The 18,270-nt window shown below is 40.2% G+C and overlaps 1 protein-coding gene across 2 annotated transcripts in view; it reads left to right on the top strand.

Annotated features, from left to right (window-relative positions):
* disp1 (dispatched homolog 1) overlaps positions 1-18,270 on the top strand; it is a 112,253-nt gene that overhangs the window by 14,493 nt on the left and 79,490 nt on the right. The window contains exon 3 of one of the 2 annotated variants that reach the window (XM_079644629.1): positions 12,255-12,330. The exons of the other annotated variant lie outside the window; for it this stretch is intronic. The gene's annotated coding sequence lies outside the window, so the exon portion shown is untranslated. The remainder of the gene's footprint in view (positions 1-12,254; positions 12,331-18,270) is intronic. 2 annotated transcript variants of the gene reach the window in all.

Here is an 18,270-nt window from a genome sequence, read left to right as displayed (position 1 = left end):
ATTATTATTATTATTATTATTATTATTATTATTATTATTATTATTCCCTTACACCTATAATTATACTTTTGTGTGATGTATGGAAGATTTCAATTTTGAAGTGATGGAACATTTTTATCTTATGTATTGCAGTAGTTTTATATTGACATCAGTTGATATACCCTAAAACATTAATCTGCCAATGTAGTGATGTAGGAATACTCAAAGAAACAGTAAAGCAGTTAAAGTAGTACATGACGTACTTGTATTTGACTTTAACATGATAAAACAACATCATATTGGCTGGAGTTCAGCTCTGTTAGGTGTTCATTGTATCATACATCGGGGAGATTCAATGATGTCTTGTAATGCATTTTGGGAGGAGGCTCCGCTCCCTACGCCAATATCATCATCATCATCATCATTATCATCATCATCATCATCATCATCATTATCATTATATATTCGACCTATCAAATCAAAACAAAGCCACCTCAAGAGAAATCCCACAGATTGGGTCCTTTCTATGACGCGTTTATCCCTGTCTCACTCTCTTTCTCGTCCTCCTCTGCTATGTTCTCCTTAAGGCGTCCAGGAGTCTGAAACCTTAATTCAATAAGAGATCAATTGGAAAAATGTGCAAATGTAAGGCATATTTTAGGCTCGTCGGCCAGAGGAACATTTTGAGAGTGCATTTGGTACTCCCTTTTTCAACTTAGCTGCTCTCTTCCCTCCTTCATTTTCTCTGTGTGCTACAAATCGTCGTTCCATCTGCTTTCGTACCGTAGAAGAGTTGAGAGACTGTTCATCAGACTGACACAGACCAGAGAGGGTTTGTAATGGAGGGGCGAGGGGGGCAGACTGTCTTGGCCTCGGTCCAAGCCACTGACCCCTGAAGGCCTGTTGTTGTTTGGCTCACAATAGAGTGTTGCGGTGATGATGTATTTGTGTAGGCCAAACAAGAAGTTAGCATCGCAAGAGCTCAACAAAAACCAATGGGTTATTTCCATTTCATTTAAGAAGAGATCTTTGGCAAACACAGTCAGCAGCACTGAAGTAGTTAGTATTCTTAATGAATTAGCCCTTTGTTAGCAACCGCCATTATAATGACACATAAAACATTAGACATTAAACAGTGGGGTATTTACTCACGTATTTTATGTCGTAGAACAAAACTTAAAAGTAAGTTTGGATTAATCAGACTTTATTTCTGGGCATCCAAAAGCTTACTTTTGAGACGAGGGAGCCAAACATGAAACTCATTCTCGGGTTTCAGGACTCATTCCTGCACCACTCTTTACAGAGATGTTTGGATAGGTACGGATTGATGGAGAAGAGCTGTGTAAATCCATTTCTGTTGTTTTGTACCAGTTGATGAAGACCTTTATGTACCTTGAGCGTATCCATACATTGTTTTAAAAGGCTAAAGAGCTGCTGCCTCCCTTCCTCTCTTTATTTTTTCATTCCTCTGCCTCTTTCTTTCTTGTCCCCATTTTCCCTCCGTTTCCTCTATATCACTCTGCCCTTCTGCATCCACATTCTTATCTTATTTCTATCTTTGCCCTGTGCTCAGTCATCCTTTTCTCAGAAAACTACAGCACCAGAGATCGTCGGCCGTTGTTTTTGCAGAATTTCAACGGTGGTTTAAGCGGTTTAGCTGTATTTAATTTTGTTAACATTAGGTTTCATGTCTGTTTTTCTTATATGCTTTTTTAAGCTTACTTAGTGAGAACCAGATATTTTTCTTCTCAGCCAGTGAGCTTCCCCTCTTCCATGTGGATTGACATTGACAAAAACCATGTTCCTTACACTGCATGCAAGTTTGATAAAGCTCTACGGACACACCTGCGTGCAAACAATCCCATATGGCACGCACAACCATGGATGTACACACACACACACACACACACACACACACACACACACACACACACACACACACGTACACACACGTACACACACGTACACACACGTACACACACGTACACACACACACACACACACACACACACACACACACACACACACACACACACAACATTTGGCTTGCATTTCCTTGGCAGCGTCTTTTGGAGCGGGGGGAGGGAGTAGATTGAATAGGAGCAGTACTTCAAAGCTCTCTGTTTTTAGTACAGTGCTTCACTAATGCTCGTTTTGTTTTGGATTGCTGGTGGACGTGCTGCTCTATGAACAGTGACTGTGACCCTGGCCAGGCTCAGGCTCGGGGGGGGCTGAGGGTTCTGGCAAAGCTGCCCGTCTGGCTTCTGTGTTCAGTTAAATTCACTAATGGCACTCGCTGGGAGTTGGCAACTCCTCAATGTGCACTACATGTTCTCTGTGGGCCGCACTACATGATTGTGTTGCCTCTATCATAGGACTCAACTCAACTGAGCAACTTTTTTCAGAAAATCTATTATTTTTTTCTACAGCTAATTTCTATTTTGTTACAGTTTGCACTTCCCCATATTCTTTTCCTTCCATTCCTTTTTCTAATGATCTATGAAATTGTTCTCCATCAATTATTATTATGAATATTTGTTGTTGAATATATAAATATTATTATGAATATTGATAAATACTGTATTCTAACAATACGGTATTCTGTTTTTCACATTTATTATTTTGTATTTGTTTTTTAAAATCTGTTCGAAATAAAGATGAAAATGAAAATGAATTCATTATCTTGTGTAGTTTGAACAACAATCCACAACATTTTTTCTTATTTAATTATGGGGAAATAAATCACATCTTAAAAGACAGAACCAGTGAGTATTTGGCTTTTTTCCTTAAAAAAAGTAAAACCAATGATGAATAGACAAATGTAACATACCTACCACAGCCCCTTGAATGTTTGTTAATATTAGTGGAAACATCAATGCATCAAAATCCTTTAAAATGGATAGATATATAAATTCAAGTTATTTAACTTAGTTCTTTAACTTGTAAAGTAGTCTTTGTCTTCCTTTATTGGTTGTTGACTTCTATAAAACTTGTTAGTTCTCTTCATTCATCTTAGTGTTGTAACCGTTATGAACCTCTTAGTTCAAAATGTATAACAAATGTTTCTAATGGCATTACAAAATAAGTTGTATTGTGCTCCAGTAGGTTCTCAAATGACAAAATAAGATGTACTTGGCCATCTCGCTTTGCCAAAAATGAAATAAAAGTGTGTTCACGTTTTTGTTAGAACAGATCTAACAAGAAGAGAGAAAGACATTGCATTGATTGGTCCTTTTATTTTGCACCTCATTTTCGAGATCACTTATTTCAAACAAACTTCCTCAAACGTTTGCATCATCAAGCATCCACAAATCTGGTTGAATGGGTGTGGTGTGGATTTCAAATTCTGTTGGATTTAGAGATTAGCGAAACAGGTTTTTTAATAAAAACATCACACATCATCCAACCAATCCTGCTCAATATGAAAAGGCCTTGTGTCTTTTGTAACTTAAGAGCAGTTAGTTTGTCTTAAGAGACTAAGACCCACATCCCCCTGAAAGCATGAGAGCCCATAGATGAATGCATGAAACTCTTGGCAAGTGGTACGTCATCCTGAAGGACTCCTGGTGGCCCCTCGCTGCCAGAGCAGACATGAGTCCTCCCACAGGACGTCTCCGGCTGTCAAGGCCAACAAAAGCCAACATTCAGTGTGAAAAGATACGCTATGTGTATGTGTTTGTCTGTGAATGAATTGTGTTGCGGCACATGTGTTTCTATCCTTGCAGTTTAGGGTTAGGGTTGTATGCAGGTGTTTTGTTCTTTCTGTTGCATCTTTAAAGAATGGGTTGAGGTTTGATGATCAGACATTATATACTGATTGTTATTCTTTCTGATGGCTCTACATCAAACCACGCTTCTACTTATACAATGAATACAAATGAATAATGTGCTGACAAAATGTATTTTCAAGTTCACAGTAATTGATAGCCAAACTTTAATTGATACTCATACTCAGAATTTTCTTACACCTCCATTGGTACATCTTTAATGGAAATTCATTTTATATTCATTCATATTTGCCAGCAAATGGCAATAAGTCTGCAAGAAGATAATATTGGCTGCTAGTGGAGCAGCGGCGAAAACTGTGGCGTGCTTACACTGTAGGTGCGCCGCATTTGCGCTTCAGATGAGGCTCCCTCCGCAAAATGAAGCACCCTCCATAGTCTGCGTGATCTGCCTGTAGGGAGGGGCGGCCCTGCGAGTAAAGTAACGAGTAAAGTAACGTTATGTAGAGAGTAACGACGTAAAGTAATATATTACTTTTTTTTAAAGTAATATGTAATATATTACTTTAAAAAAAAAAGTAAGATGTAACATATTACTTTTTAAAAAAAGTAATATGTAATATATTACTTTTTTTAAAAAGTATTATGTAATATATTACTTTTTTTGAGTAACGACCCCATCTCTGATTATATACTACTGTAGTAATGTGTGTTCAAGCTAAAACGTGCAATGTTTTCATTATCAAAGAATGAATGAATTGTTTTTCACAAAAAAGTCAGGAATAAGCTTAATAAATCCATAATTGGAAGTTGTACCAGTTATTTTAAAATATCAAGTTTTAAATTAAATCTAAAAACTATTTGAAAAACAAGTCATATTGCATTTATCTACTTTTTGGTGTTCTTATTTCCATTGTGCAATGTCTTTCGCGCAGAATATCTCCATTAACTCCACAGTCAACTCTCATAAATAAATACTTTATAAATAAACATGGATTATACCAACCATTCAAAACGTTGACACACAGTGTAACAATTCAAAGACCCTGCAGTTGAAGCTCTTATTGATCTATAAATGTGTCCCATTTAGGTGCAGATTTTTGTTCTCATTTAAATGCCATCATTATTTGCGGCTTAAGGTAGAAAAATCCAGAGAAATCTGCTTATAACATCATCGAGTCTGCATGTAATCAGAGGGAAAAGGATATGAATTCAAATGATTGTAGATGATTTTTTACAAGAGTCTAGAAGTCATAGTATTATGTTACTGATGTTGGAGAGTAAGCTCCCTGACAGATTGTATGTAGAAATACTGTTTGCACTCTTACGAGTCAACGTGTGCAGTTGGGTCTGGTCAACGTCAGCTGTCAACAATACTCCGGACCAGAGCTGTGCCATCCCTTTTGTGAGCCCCGCGGCTTTATAGACCTCTGGAGACTTTGCAGTAATCAGGCCTGCTGCTTTATTTCGTGGACCTGATTTGTGGAGTTTTTTGTCTCCGGTCAGTCACCTTCTCATTCATTGACTAGCTCAGGTTGATGTTGAGATTTACTTTGCATGTTGTGGATGTTTCAGTGACACAGAATTGAGTCTGATTTATAGCCTACACCTCCTCTATTCACGTCCCTTTTTTTCGGAGATTCTGACCTTGGGAAGAAGCTTTGAAAACATAATAAATGGATCGTTGCGTTTTTGAATTTTGGAGGAAAAGCAGACTCAGCAAACTTTACAATTTTTCACGTACACTGTATGAAAACATTGGCTTAGACTCTATATGCACATCTGTGTCTTGTTTTAATAATAATAATAATTATTATTATTATTATGCACATCTGTGTCTTGTTTTGGTGTGAACTTTTCCCAGAGTACAAAAAGGATAAGTTAAAGTTAACATAAGAGTTTAATAACAGGGACTTATTTTACGACTTATTGGAAACCTTCTTCTCATACATTTCCATCACACCCTTCCTCCCTCCAAAGAGCAACAGAACTAGCTTTGTTTTTGCAATAATCACTTGGGCCCAAATCACATTTCCAAAACTTGGAGGTCACAACAACTTCGCCTTTGGGGTTTAATTTAAGTGGCACTTAGGTCCGCTACTGTGGCTAATCACAAGGATTTATAGAGTGCATCACCGAGGGGCCGGAGGACCAAGGAATGTTTGCTGGCACCCTGCTGCAGGTGTTACAAACCTCTTTTCTTTCGTCCCGTCTCTCTTTCCCCTCGTCTGTTACCGCCGCTGATAGGAAGCAGCTGGAAGACCTCGCTTGTTCTCCTCACGTCGGGTTGAAAAGGGGGTTCTGTTGGTGGAACATAATGCTGGCAGCCCCCTCCTCCTGTCGCCGGTCACTCCCCAGTCCGGAAAGTCCTCCACGTAAAGCTTTCATAATTACATTGATCGTGAGGGGGCCTTTTACGACCTGCTGACACATTCAATCGCATTTCAGCATGGCCCTTGTTAAGAGATCGTTAGTTTTGCATATTCCATGTTTATGTCCAACCGTTAGCACTTGTTGTGGTTCTGGTAATTGGGAGTTTTCACATGGTTCTAAAGGACAGGGGTAAAGGATGGAGGAGGAAACAAACAGAAGAGGAAAGGAGCACCGTGAATGGACTGAGAGGGGGTTGTTGCTCAATTGAGAGACTGTCAATTCCTCCAGAGGCACGTACTACAAGATCCAGATGTTGTAACCCCCCCAACATACACCCTAACCCGTCACACTCCTGTCTTCTATACGTAACGTTAGAGATGGATTACACTGCATCGAAGGCATTACAGCACTCTTGGAAAGCGCTTGTGTTCGCACCATCTTCCATGGTGCCTCTCTGTTTTGTTTTCCAGGCTAAATACAGGAAGTCATTATTAATCTCTGCCTTATCCAAGGAAACATATCTGTTCCCTCGCATTCCCTCCCTCCTCCCACCCTCTTTGAATTTCCACCCTATCACGTCTTTGGTCTGGTTTGAGTGAACGCAACAGCGGGCCAGAGCTAATGAGCTCGCTGAGCAATGCCATCTATAGGCATTCAACCCTGTGCCAAATGCCACTGAACCTGGAAATAGGAGAAAGTGATAGAAGAGAAAAAAACATTAGAATGGTTTTCAGGGGGCCTTTTTTGAAGAATCTTAATTGGTTTACTTGCTGATTTTGGCCTCAAGGAAGTAGAGTTAGGGTTAGACAATGCACGGGAAATCTTATAATGGATGATGAGGTTAAATTCAAATCAGGGGTGATTTGTTCTTAACTCTCACTCACCTTCCTCACTCCTCTCCCTATCCTCCCCCCCTCTTCCCCATCCTCCTCCTCACAAAGTAACCTTTGGCATGAGAGGTCAGCTCTGTGTCCCAGCAGGATGACCTTTGGTAATGAGCAGGCAGGTTAGCGGACGACCTGGAAGTGCTTTGTCCGCTCCTCCTGGGAACACAAACAGTGACAGTGCTAAGGCACACAGGAACAGCTGCAGGGCTGCCGTGTTGTGTGCTCCGGCCCGCTCTGATGCCCATTTGTCATCTCACAGGAAAACCAGAAATATAAACAAGGGACATATCCTTGACCAATTCTCCTCAGGTGTCGAAGACATTACAGATTCTATATGATGCTTGAGAACATGCAGCTGATTTGGATGAGAAGCTTTATGGTTAACTTTGCAAATCATTAATCATTTATTCATCGATAACATCAGATGACTCATTTCCTTGTGACTAAGCGCTCAAGGCGATTCCATTGTTGTCAAATCTTTAAGGCCTACCACCCAATTTCCAGCTCTTTTGTGATCTCTGAAACGCTGCTTCGACAAACATATTTCTCTTTTTCTCTGGGTAAGATATTTGAGCAGCACTGAAGTGAATGATCCACCCACAAAAGAATGAGGTGACAGGTGTGGATGTGGGTGGATGGGTACTTGCCTGCGCATGTGGCTCTACAAACCCATTTACCGCTAACAGGACAACGCTTTCTGAAAGCCTTGAAAAGGTAGGTTCAGTCAGGCAGCTGTTACAGTTTGTAATGGGATTAAAACTAATGGCTGACTTGATTCCAAGGTTCAGTCATCCCTTTTAACCCCAACTACCTCATCCTCTAATCATTTAATTTGTTCAGTCCATAATTCCATATCCTTTTTTAGCCTTGCTGTTGCCTTCACGACTTTCTCCCCATTCACCACCTCTTTCATCACTGGAGATCTCTCGTGTTGATATCCCTATGTCATTTGATACAGCCATTTTGTCCCGTATGAGCTCCTGTGTGACTTTCAGAAGCAATTTACATATCTGGCATTAAATCAAACTGCTGAAAAAAGACAAAAGTGGCAGGTAGAAGATTCTTGGCTGGCATCCATGAAGCACAACATTTGCTAATCTGCTTGCACAGCCCATTTCATTTCTATTTTCATTGACTTTAGAGCCCTTGTATAAAAAGGGCATCCTACAGTGTGTTGAAACTACACAGTTTATTACTAGCATGTACAGTCATGACATATTAGTGAGCTACCAATGGAATATATCAGGGAGGGCTTAGACAGAAAGAGAGACTTTAATGGAAATCGCCACAATAACTCTTGGCATCTATCCCCTATTGAACACGCAAAGTTTTCTCAAGGCTGCGAGTTTGAGTTGATCCAGTCGGAAAGAGAGTGTGCTCTGGCTTTTCACGCTTTTCATTTTCTACTTGAAAGCGGCGCAGTTAGGAGGCTACTTTGATCCCTTACAATTGGGAGAGACTTCCATTTGTGCAGAATGAGACAGTAAGCTCTTTGGAATCCTATAGACAGGCAGTCATTTCTTTTGAAGTATAACACAAAATAATCTTTGGAAATGATAAAAGAGCGGGGATTACAGATTGCTCAAAAATAGTTCCTCGTGAATTTATCACATTGATAGTCAATAATTGTATTTCGTTAGTCAGACAAAACAAACAAGTGATGAGAGATGGGGATTTCATCTATGTTTGGTCTTTGAGTTCATTGGAAAATAAAGTTTCAGGACTGATTGATTCCCATGCCGGAATGCTTCAAGCCATTACATGTTTGCTACCTTTTAAGAATAAATATTGTGTATCTTTGTATCGAAACACTGGTTTAAAACTTGTCTGCAGGACACTGGCTGACCTGGAGCCAGAGGCGCAGGAATAAACCAGACTTCACTGCAGTCTTGTCTGTCTGGAGATGGCTCTCGTGCTGAGGAAATGAGTCTACGATACTCAGGCATTGCTCAAATTCCTCCCCTTGTGTCATCGCCGCTAAAGCAAATAGCGGCTTAGGGAAAAGGATTCTGCCATTGAATCAACAGATTGTTTTTGTCTTCACAGGCTCAAAAGGAGCTTTTTCAGAGTCGTGGAAAGGTAGGAATTTGGAGAGTAGCTTCTTTTTAGATTAAAGCTATTATTGTGAAACCAATGAGTACTATATCAGCCCAATTCCTGGGATAATGCTTTTCCAAAGCTTTGTGTCTAACATAACACTTACAAGTTGTTCTGTAGGTAAAGAGGAACATCTGGTCTTGAATTCCCAGTATTTGATTGACTTTTTTGGAGATGAGAGCGGACTGTGACTCGAGCCATTGGATTTATTGGTGCATGCATGCTTGGACTGGGCCTACCAGCGACCTGGGGTAGATGGGAATTGTCTGTGAGATGGTTGTGTGCGAATTAATTAGGGTCAATCGGGGTCTTCCTGGGACTAAATCTGGAGGGAGTCCTGGGTCTCTCCACCAACACACTGTTCTCTCATGCTTGTACCAGGGCTGACTAGAAGACATACTTAACCGTCTGTACCATGATGCAAATCTGTCGACTAATCGATCATTTTTTCCGCGGATCTGAGATCAGTTTGTCCACAAAGGATTATTCATAAGCCTCATTTAAAATGTTACTTTTACCATAAATACGCCTTTAAGTTCCTTGGGTTATTCAACATTAAAAAAAGCATCAAAATGACCTAAGAAGATAGTCAACTAAGAATAAAACCAATAATTAGTCGCAACCAGTTGGAGGAACAATGAAAAATTAAAGAATCCATAATAGCACTTTTTATTCTGTACTACAAACAAAAGTTAATTTAATTTTGTATCTTTCTTTTGTTATACTTAATACTTTTCTGTCATCTTCCCGTCCTAATGGCTTTTCACCGTCTACTATTGGCTGCACTTTATCACAAGTATTCTATCCTATATATGACAAATCGACATATCTACATTTTGTTTTTCTACTGTAAGAAACCATTTGTTCCTTAACCCTCCTGTGGTCTTCGGGTCAAATCTGACCGATTTACTACTTTCATCAATTATAACTTTTTTTGTTTTACATTCGATTGCATTAAGGCTTTATGATATCCTTCACAGTAGACATTTGAACATATACAATTGGTGATCACCACTTTCATTACATTTTGGATGATTTAGTCAACTTTGTAACACCCATGGTGTTCCCGCCACAAAGAAAAGGAATTAGTAACCATCCGGATCAGATAACACACACACACACACACACACACACACACACACACACACACACACACACACACACACACACACACACACACACACACACACACACACACACACACACACACACACACACACACACACACACACACACACACACACACACACACACACACACACACACTAGATGTCGTCGTCGTCCCCTTATGTGCCCATCCCCCCACATGGATCACACCTGGCAATACATTTTCAGTGTCTGTTCTTTGTATATTTACTGCAGTTTTTCATGTATACCAGTAGTCTGATACAATATGTACAGTTTGAAAGGGTGTAAAATGAAATTTGGTGATGATGAATGTTTTTTGTGTTAAAGGTGGGGTAGGTAAGTTTGAGAAACCGGCTCGAGATACACTTTTTGTTATATTCCATGGAATGCTCTTAACATCCTGATAGCAATGAATATCTTAAGTGCTTTGACAAAAAATCCATTAAAAAAAGTCATATGTGGAAGCCGTGGTACTGTAAAAAGCACGACATATCATTTGAGCCGGCCCGGCTAAAATAACTGCATGGCCTACCTGCCTGTCAGCCTTCCAGCTGTGCACAAACTTATCTCGTGCCCTCATTGGTCATGTGCGCGTTCATGTGTGTTGGAGGAGGGGCTAAGGAAGTGGCAGATTTGTTCCGGCTGTATTTTTCAAATTCTAGCGCACTCGAGCTGGTTTCTCCAAAATTACCTACCCCACCTTTAATGTAATAGCAGTTAAAACGGGACCGGTCAAATTTGACCGCGAACACCAAAGTAAGGGGGGGGAAACTAAGACAATAGGAGGGTTAAGAAACACACACAGGGATGTTTGCCAGACAATGGATAAGGCAAGGGTTATTTTAAAAGTAATCTTTACTGTTTGCTCTTGAATAGTTTTCTTTTACATTGCTGTAAATGCAGAAGTGTTAAAAAATCTGATTTATTTATGCATGAGACCGAAAGTCAGAAACATGGGACATAAAAAAAAGTCATTTTTGTTTATTTTACATACTACTTTTTCAGAGCAACCATTTGAGGATTTGAGCAGTTAATTTTCCTCTCCGTGCTCTCAAAAGGATGTGTAAATATACAAAAAATATAATTTGAATAATGTGTTTGTCCACACTTCCACTGTTTCAAGGACAAGGAGGCTGGTAAAGAACTTTGAGCCATTATGTAAAGTGAACCAGGTCCCTCTGACCTGAGGTCATCACCCTAAATTGGCCAGAAGTCCCTCCTCATCTGTCCACATTTAAACTCCCTCTGTGGCTACCACTCTCTTCATATTCTCCCTATCGACGCACACCTTGGTAATTGGTGATGTGGACCATATGTTGGCTTTGAATGGCCTTCTGTTCTGTAGAGCCGTTTAAAATACTCAAGGACATATCATAACCTTGTTATTAGGCTACATGTACCTTCCTGGCCTGGCGTCGCTGGCAGGAGGACAAGTCTAGCTCTTTCAGCTCTTATCAAACATCTCCTTTTTCTTCAAGCCTGTCAAATCATCACGTTTAGCCCTCTGCTGCAACACGTTTTGTTCTGTCACTGTGTAATCTTCACCTCTGAGTGACCTCCTCAGACCTTATAGACGCCAGACGGACCAAGGGGAACCGGCAGTGGTGTGGCCTTATAGCTGGAGTGTCAGTGTATTTTTAAAGAGAATAATTGCAGGTTTTGTACAAATGTGTGTATTTATGTTTGTGTCCTTTTTATTGGTGCATTGTCGCCACATCGCTATGAGGTCACCAGGAGGTCCCTTGAGCTGCTTATGAACACATTCTCAGTCTTCTAATCCTTTCTCTACCAATTAAGACCATTTTTTTCTTCCATCGCTTGTTTTGCAGGGTAGTGTCTGTAGCTGGAACATTTTCATTGCTTGTTGCCATTTTCATTGACCATTCTTAATATTATTTTCGTATTTTTAAAAAACAAATGTACCCATTGTAGAAGACTTGCTTTATAATAATTGCTTCTAGGCAGCTGATTTGAACTCCAGTCAAATACCTTTTTTCAATAGTAGAAAGTCTCATTCTAATGTACCCTGAAAAAACAAATAAATATTGTCTTTGTGTCTCAACAGGTTAACTTGTTTCTGTGAGGAGTTTGAGTCTGAATGCATGAATAGATGCAGAGCATGGTCCTTTGTCATCCTACAGGTAAGACACATGTCACTGTCCGGTCTCTTCGTGCAAATCTTACTCTTATCTGTTCCTCTTTTAAAAGTACGTTTATGCATAACCCACGTCTGCAACAGTCATGATTGACTCTGGCTTTGTCTATGCTCCGTTCTTACATTGTTACGTTGGTCGGAAAATATTACTCTACAAGTTAACAACACTGCAAGATTCTATAAAACATGACCACATACAGCCAACCGATAACAAGTAACACAATGAAAATAGGAGGCACTAAATGTTGTAAATCTATCTACGAACACAAAAATCAGAATATCAATACACAGGAGCTGCATCTGGACATAGGATATTTAAATTGTTCATTGTTTGTGGATATTTAAACCCCTGGGTGAATCAAACCGGCCGTCATTGACAATTGTTCTGTGTTATGTTTAAATAAGGGTGGGTTTTCCACCTTTTCGAACACATACAAAACTTTTTTCGTCATTTTTGGCAGGCATGACATTGTTCCTTATTGATGCTGTTTTTCTGCTAGCCTTGCAATTTATGTGATGTCAATATAATTAATCTTAATTCCCCAAAGAGGTGTAACCCAGGGCATCCACTTTGATTATTATCAGCCTTTTAAATGGCCGTTACCAGCCGCCAATCAATTGCATAGATCTGATGGTATGGCTCTAGTTTACATCGTAGTTGGCTCGGTAGGCCGTTATTCCCTATTGGTAAGCTGGATCTCTGCAGGGAGATTCAAAGCTAGGTAGGGATTCTTACTGGTTCTAGTTCTTATGATAGAAGCAAATGAGGAAGTCAGGTGATGTCCTTTGAAAGAGGAACAAAGTCTGCATATGTCAAGGATGATGGATAGTCAAACAGACACAGGTTCTACCCTGAAGACAACTCTTTGTGTCTGGTTTAAAACTATGTAACTAGAAATCAACATTGACTTATTAGGAGTTATATACATTAGATATCGTAGTTAGCTTCCGTACATGATTTCAGTTAAAGGGGACCTATAATGCAGAATGCACTTTTGTACGTCTTTTATACATGAATATGTGTCCCCAGTGTTTTCAGCTCCGGCTCGGAGCCTGAAAAAGTAGCGTTTTTTCCTGTTCAAACTGCAGCGGCGCCGCCTCTTATCTCTGGAATTCGGTTCACTTCCAGCTCCAAAAAATTGTCGGTCTAGAGGCAAGAGCTTCGGAGCTAAGAGGCGGCGTCGCTTACTTCGAGGCGTGCAGGAAACTAAACCCACCTCCCCTGAACATGGGTCGACTGAAGAGTCTCGTCATGCCTGGCTACAAGCAGTAGTGCTGAGCAAAGTGACTAGAAGGCAACCACACACTTATAAAACGAAACACACTTTATAAAGTCAGGCAACACTATCCAGCCCTCGTGTTATTCTGTTTATTTGCACCTTACTTTGACCATCCGTTTGCTGTTATTGATCATTGTGGGGAGCAGGCAGACGTTTTGTTTTGTATTATAGCAGCTATCGGATGGAATCAATATATGGGCTGCACAGGTTGTCGTGTCCGACTATCACAAGTAGAATCATAATAAAAAATACGCCGGTAAAATGTGCCTGTAGAAAACGGCTTATGCCACAATAGGATAGCAATAGCAAGTAGTCAGTTTACTTTCGGTTGCTATGCTAACATCACCCATTTTATACCAGAGATACTTTAATAACAGCGTTGTGATGCCAAACAGCATCAATTCAGACTGACACACATTCACTTAAGGGGAACTGGGGATATGTATCAGCTGCTTGTGTGACAGTCAGACAGTGAATACTTTAGAGAGGCCGCTCTAAAGTATTAGCTAACCCGGAGCTAACGGGAGAATAAACTCCCGTGGAAGAGCAGCCAGCACTGCAGCGGTCGGTAAATGCCGCTGAAACACATTAATAAACAAACCACGGCACTCTGGAGAAAAGCATAAGCTTGGAGAAGTCGTTAATTGATTTAATCTGACTTCGTGTGATTAAAAGCAACACGATCATCGACCCGACGCAGTCCCTCGTTGTTGTTGTTGTGAGCGCCGTTGGGGAGCAAATCAGCGATGTAAACGGTGACGTCATGACGCAGCAGTGGCTGCACAAGTCGGACTCTGGGCGGTGTGAACAGAGCGGGAGCAGAAAAGGGAAACCGGAGCTGAACCAGAAAAGCTCTAGCTCGGAGCTAGAAAGGGAAAAGCGCTGGTGTGAAAGCCGCATTTGTTATTTATTGAGCTTTAAAACAAATTAATAACGACTCTATATAATAATATAATAAAACACGGAGGACGGAGATCTATTTTTCTCCCCCTCTTCCGACTTGATCAGAGCACGCTCCCCTCTCCTGCAGGGGGGCGTGGTCAGCTGCAGCTCACAGAATCAGCCCCCTGCAAAAACAGGGCTGGAGAACAGCAAATAGAGCGAAATGAGGCATGGCTAAAATGCATGATCTGTTTGGTATTTTGAAAACAGAAATGTATAAATATACCTTATATAGGTATGGCCCTACAATATATCATTTAAATATAGCATGATAGGTGTCCTTTAAGTAAACACATACTTACTTCAATCCAAACATGATCATTTGTATAGTTTACAAGGAGTTTGGTCGTGATCTCTACTATTAACAGCCATTAAATGGTGCTCATTCAAAATAGGCTAAATCACGGCCTCTCATTTCTTACAATTGCAATCTCAACACAATATATAGTATTTTTATATTTTTTCAGATCCTCATTTTGGTGTTGCTGCTTCAATAGAGTCCCTATCACAAAGCCAACATAAAATCATTCCTTTCCTTTCATCAGTGTTCCTTATTCACATGCAGCCTAATAAGGAAAACATGTAAGAGAGTTAAAAACCGAAGCAGTTAAGCAGCCGTTCCTGGCCCTCTTCTTTCCCACAGTACCTCTGTCTGGCGAGTCCAGACACACCCCCGGTAAAAGGTGAGGATGCTTGTTCTTCACCTCGCTACAACTGGGTCAGCGAGCGAGCTGAAGGTGTTTACCCACGGCTCACATCTCACAGCGCCCTCAAAGACCCTTACGCTTGGACTCATACTCCAGGAAGTAGTAGCTTGTATCAGGAAAACCTCAATCTCTCAACTGCATTTGAATAATAATGTGTTTCATGCAATTCTGACTATTCAGATGTGTGGATTAAGGGTAATTTTACTGTCAAAACATGCTTCCTGGAGGATTTGTGGTTATAGCCGTGTATGAGTGTTCACAAATGATCCCCACCAAGAAAACCAAAAAGTATCAACAGCTGAGTGTGTCTTTACCTCTTCCAACACTGACTTCACGTTGAAGCCTAGATCTGAACTGTGCAGCCTTGCATGCACAAGTAATCACACACACACACACACACACACACACACACACACACACACACACACACACACACACACACACACACACACACACACACACACACACACACACACACACACACACACACACACACACACACACACACACACACACACACACACACACACACACACACACACACACACACTACATTTTTCACTCACTCACTCAGTCTGTCTGCCCGGCTCTGACCTGACCTGCTGAAAGGCTTTCAGGACCGTGTCAGTCAGCCAACAACTCTCTCTGTTCAGAGGCTCCACAGGTTCAAGTTGGACGCCAGTCTGTCTTCCCTCCTCATTCCTGCACATTGGCTGCCTTGTTTGTGTGTGTGTGTGTGTGTGTGTGTGTGTGTGTGTGTGTGTGTGTGTGTGTGTGTGTGTGTGTGTGTGTGTGTGTGTGTGTGTGTGTGTGTGTGTGTGTGTGTGTGTGTGTGTGTGTGTGTGTGTGTGTGTGTGTGTGTGTGTGTGTGTGTGTGTGTGTGTGTGTGTGTGTCATAGAATAGATGCATTCAGTTTATTTGAATATGTTGCGTTCCAGTTGGTTGGAGTTATCTGTCGTTTTGTGCTCATATTAGATCATTATCTAATGTCATTCTTTTGTTTAGGCGAAATGCCTTTTCTCAGTCTTCACCACACGTAAAGCGAACGAGTGCATTTGCTGTTCAACAGAGGTAGTGATGGTTCTAACTGAGGTCCAGAGGTCTGTGGTCAGCACAGTACATCTAGCGTGTGCCAATTCCTCCGCTTTCTCTGCCTTTGGAAGCCACATGGAAAGAAAAGAGGTTAAGCTGTTGTTGTTTACAATCATTTCATCATTGGAAAAAGAATAAACATCACGTAACAATTGTATTGACTGGAAATTGGACTTAATCCCTGCCTCAAATTCGCTACCTGGTACCTGAGCGGAAATTTGATTTGATTTGTTTTTACTTTAAGGTCAAATTATTACTGCACTGTATGTGCACGTTGTCATGCACATGTGTAAAAGATTGACTGTGTGATGTGTGCGTTCCTGTATTTATTATTGTGTGTTTGTGTGTATAATCATGGGGGAATTAGGAAATCCGCTAGATAGGAGCAGCTGTGGCTGGTTTGTATGGTTGACAGCGTCTGGTGTGTGATTCTGTTGTACTGGAGGCTTCAGCGGCCCGGCCTTTCCAAGCCTTGAATGAAGTACACTGTGACCTAAGTCTAGGGCTTTCTGTTTAAGCCAGGTCATAAATCTGCAAATAATAATAGTTAATTATACAATTTTTGTTGGTGTGGTGCTTAGCAGTTTTTGGCTGTGTTTTGACTCAATTTAAATCAACTTTTCCTCTGCATGTGTTCTCGCCTTTGAGTGTCATTATTTTCCAAAGAAAACTGTGGTCATAATTAAGTAGATTAAAATTGCAGTGAATAACATTGTGGCGGTTGCATGAAGTCATGTGAGGTAGTTGGTAAAAGAGTTTAGGATAAATATCTCTGTAAATAGAATGATTAACTTTACTCTATTAGGTGTTAATTGCCTTTTCATGAGTAACCAAAACTCGGTGAGCTGGTCTAATCCTACAGTATAATCATCATTGGTTCTAGCCATTACTTTTTTGAATTTTATGAAACTTAAGTGGAAGAGTTTGGCATTGTCCAAGGAAGGTCGAAAATTACGAGATTTTATTTTTTACTAACATTGCAAGATAAGACATTTTGAGTCAGAACTGCTAAACATTAAACTGTGTCTCTGTGGGTTACAACTACTTTAAACTAAGTTGGTGTTCTGACAGTGTGCAATGTTTCCAATGTTATTTTATAACCATTATATCAGTATCAGTACTTATATTAGCTGATATGTAAAAAGCATTTGCAGAACAAAAATGCCAAAGATATATGCCAAGGATCAAATCAGGTTTTATTTCTATAGCACATTTTAAAAACGAGTTTTGGTCGAGCCAATGTGCTGTACATGCAAATAATAAATAACACATTACTACAATCGCAAACAGAAGACAATAAATTACAACAGCAAATAGAAAAATCGATAGAAAAGGATGAATTATTATGTAAACAAAAATCCGTTATTGTCTGGGCTATAACTGTAACGGTTATATAACAGTGCTCATCTGCTTTGGCTTGCTTTTATTTTTTCCGACTTGGTAAAATAAACAGTTTAGCACCTGACGAAATGTTGCAATTAAGTGCGCTGGCCTTTGAAGCAAACGTCCCTAGTGGCCAAACAGTGGTACTACAACTTCCAAGTCAGTCACGTCAATGGATCCAGCAACTTTTGTTAAAGGCTGTGTTTTAACGAGCGAATATAAAACACAAATCTAAATTAACTTCCCATTTTGGCCAAAAAGACTCCAATTGACTTACATTGAGAAAGAGACGTTTCTATATCAGCGTATAACTTTGTTTTTAGCTAAATAAACGACCCATCATGAACACTTTTATAGCCATTATTTAAATCATTAGGGTCTAAAAGTTTCAAAATGCTTTATGGGCCCAGATACCCGGATGCTCTGAGTTTTTTTTATGAATGAGGCCACTTGGATTCATGGACAATTATATGAATGAACATTGCCCCTCCTCCAAAGATGCATCCAGTTCTCCTTCTACA

This window comes from Notothenia rossii (genome assembly GCF_949606895.1).
Source record: "Notothenia rossii genome assembly, chromosome: 8".
NCBI classification, from domain to species: Eukaryota; Metazoa; Chordata; class Actinopteri; order Perciformes; family Nototheniidae; genus Notothenia; species Notothenia rossii.
Note: the sequence above shows the minus strand (reverse complement) of the source record. Positions and strands in the feature narration are given on the sequence as shown.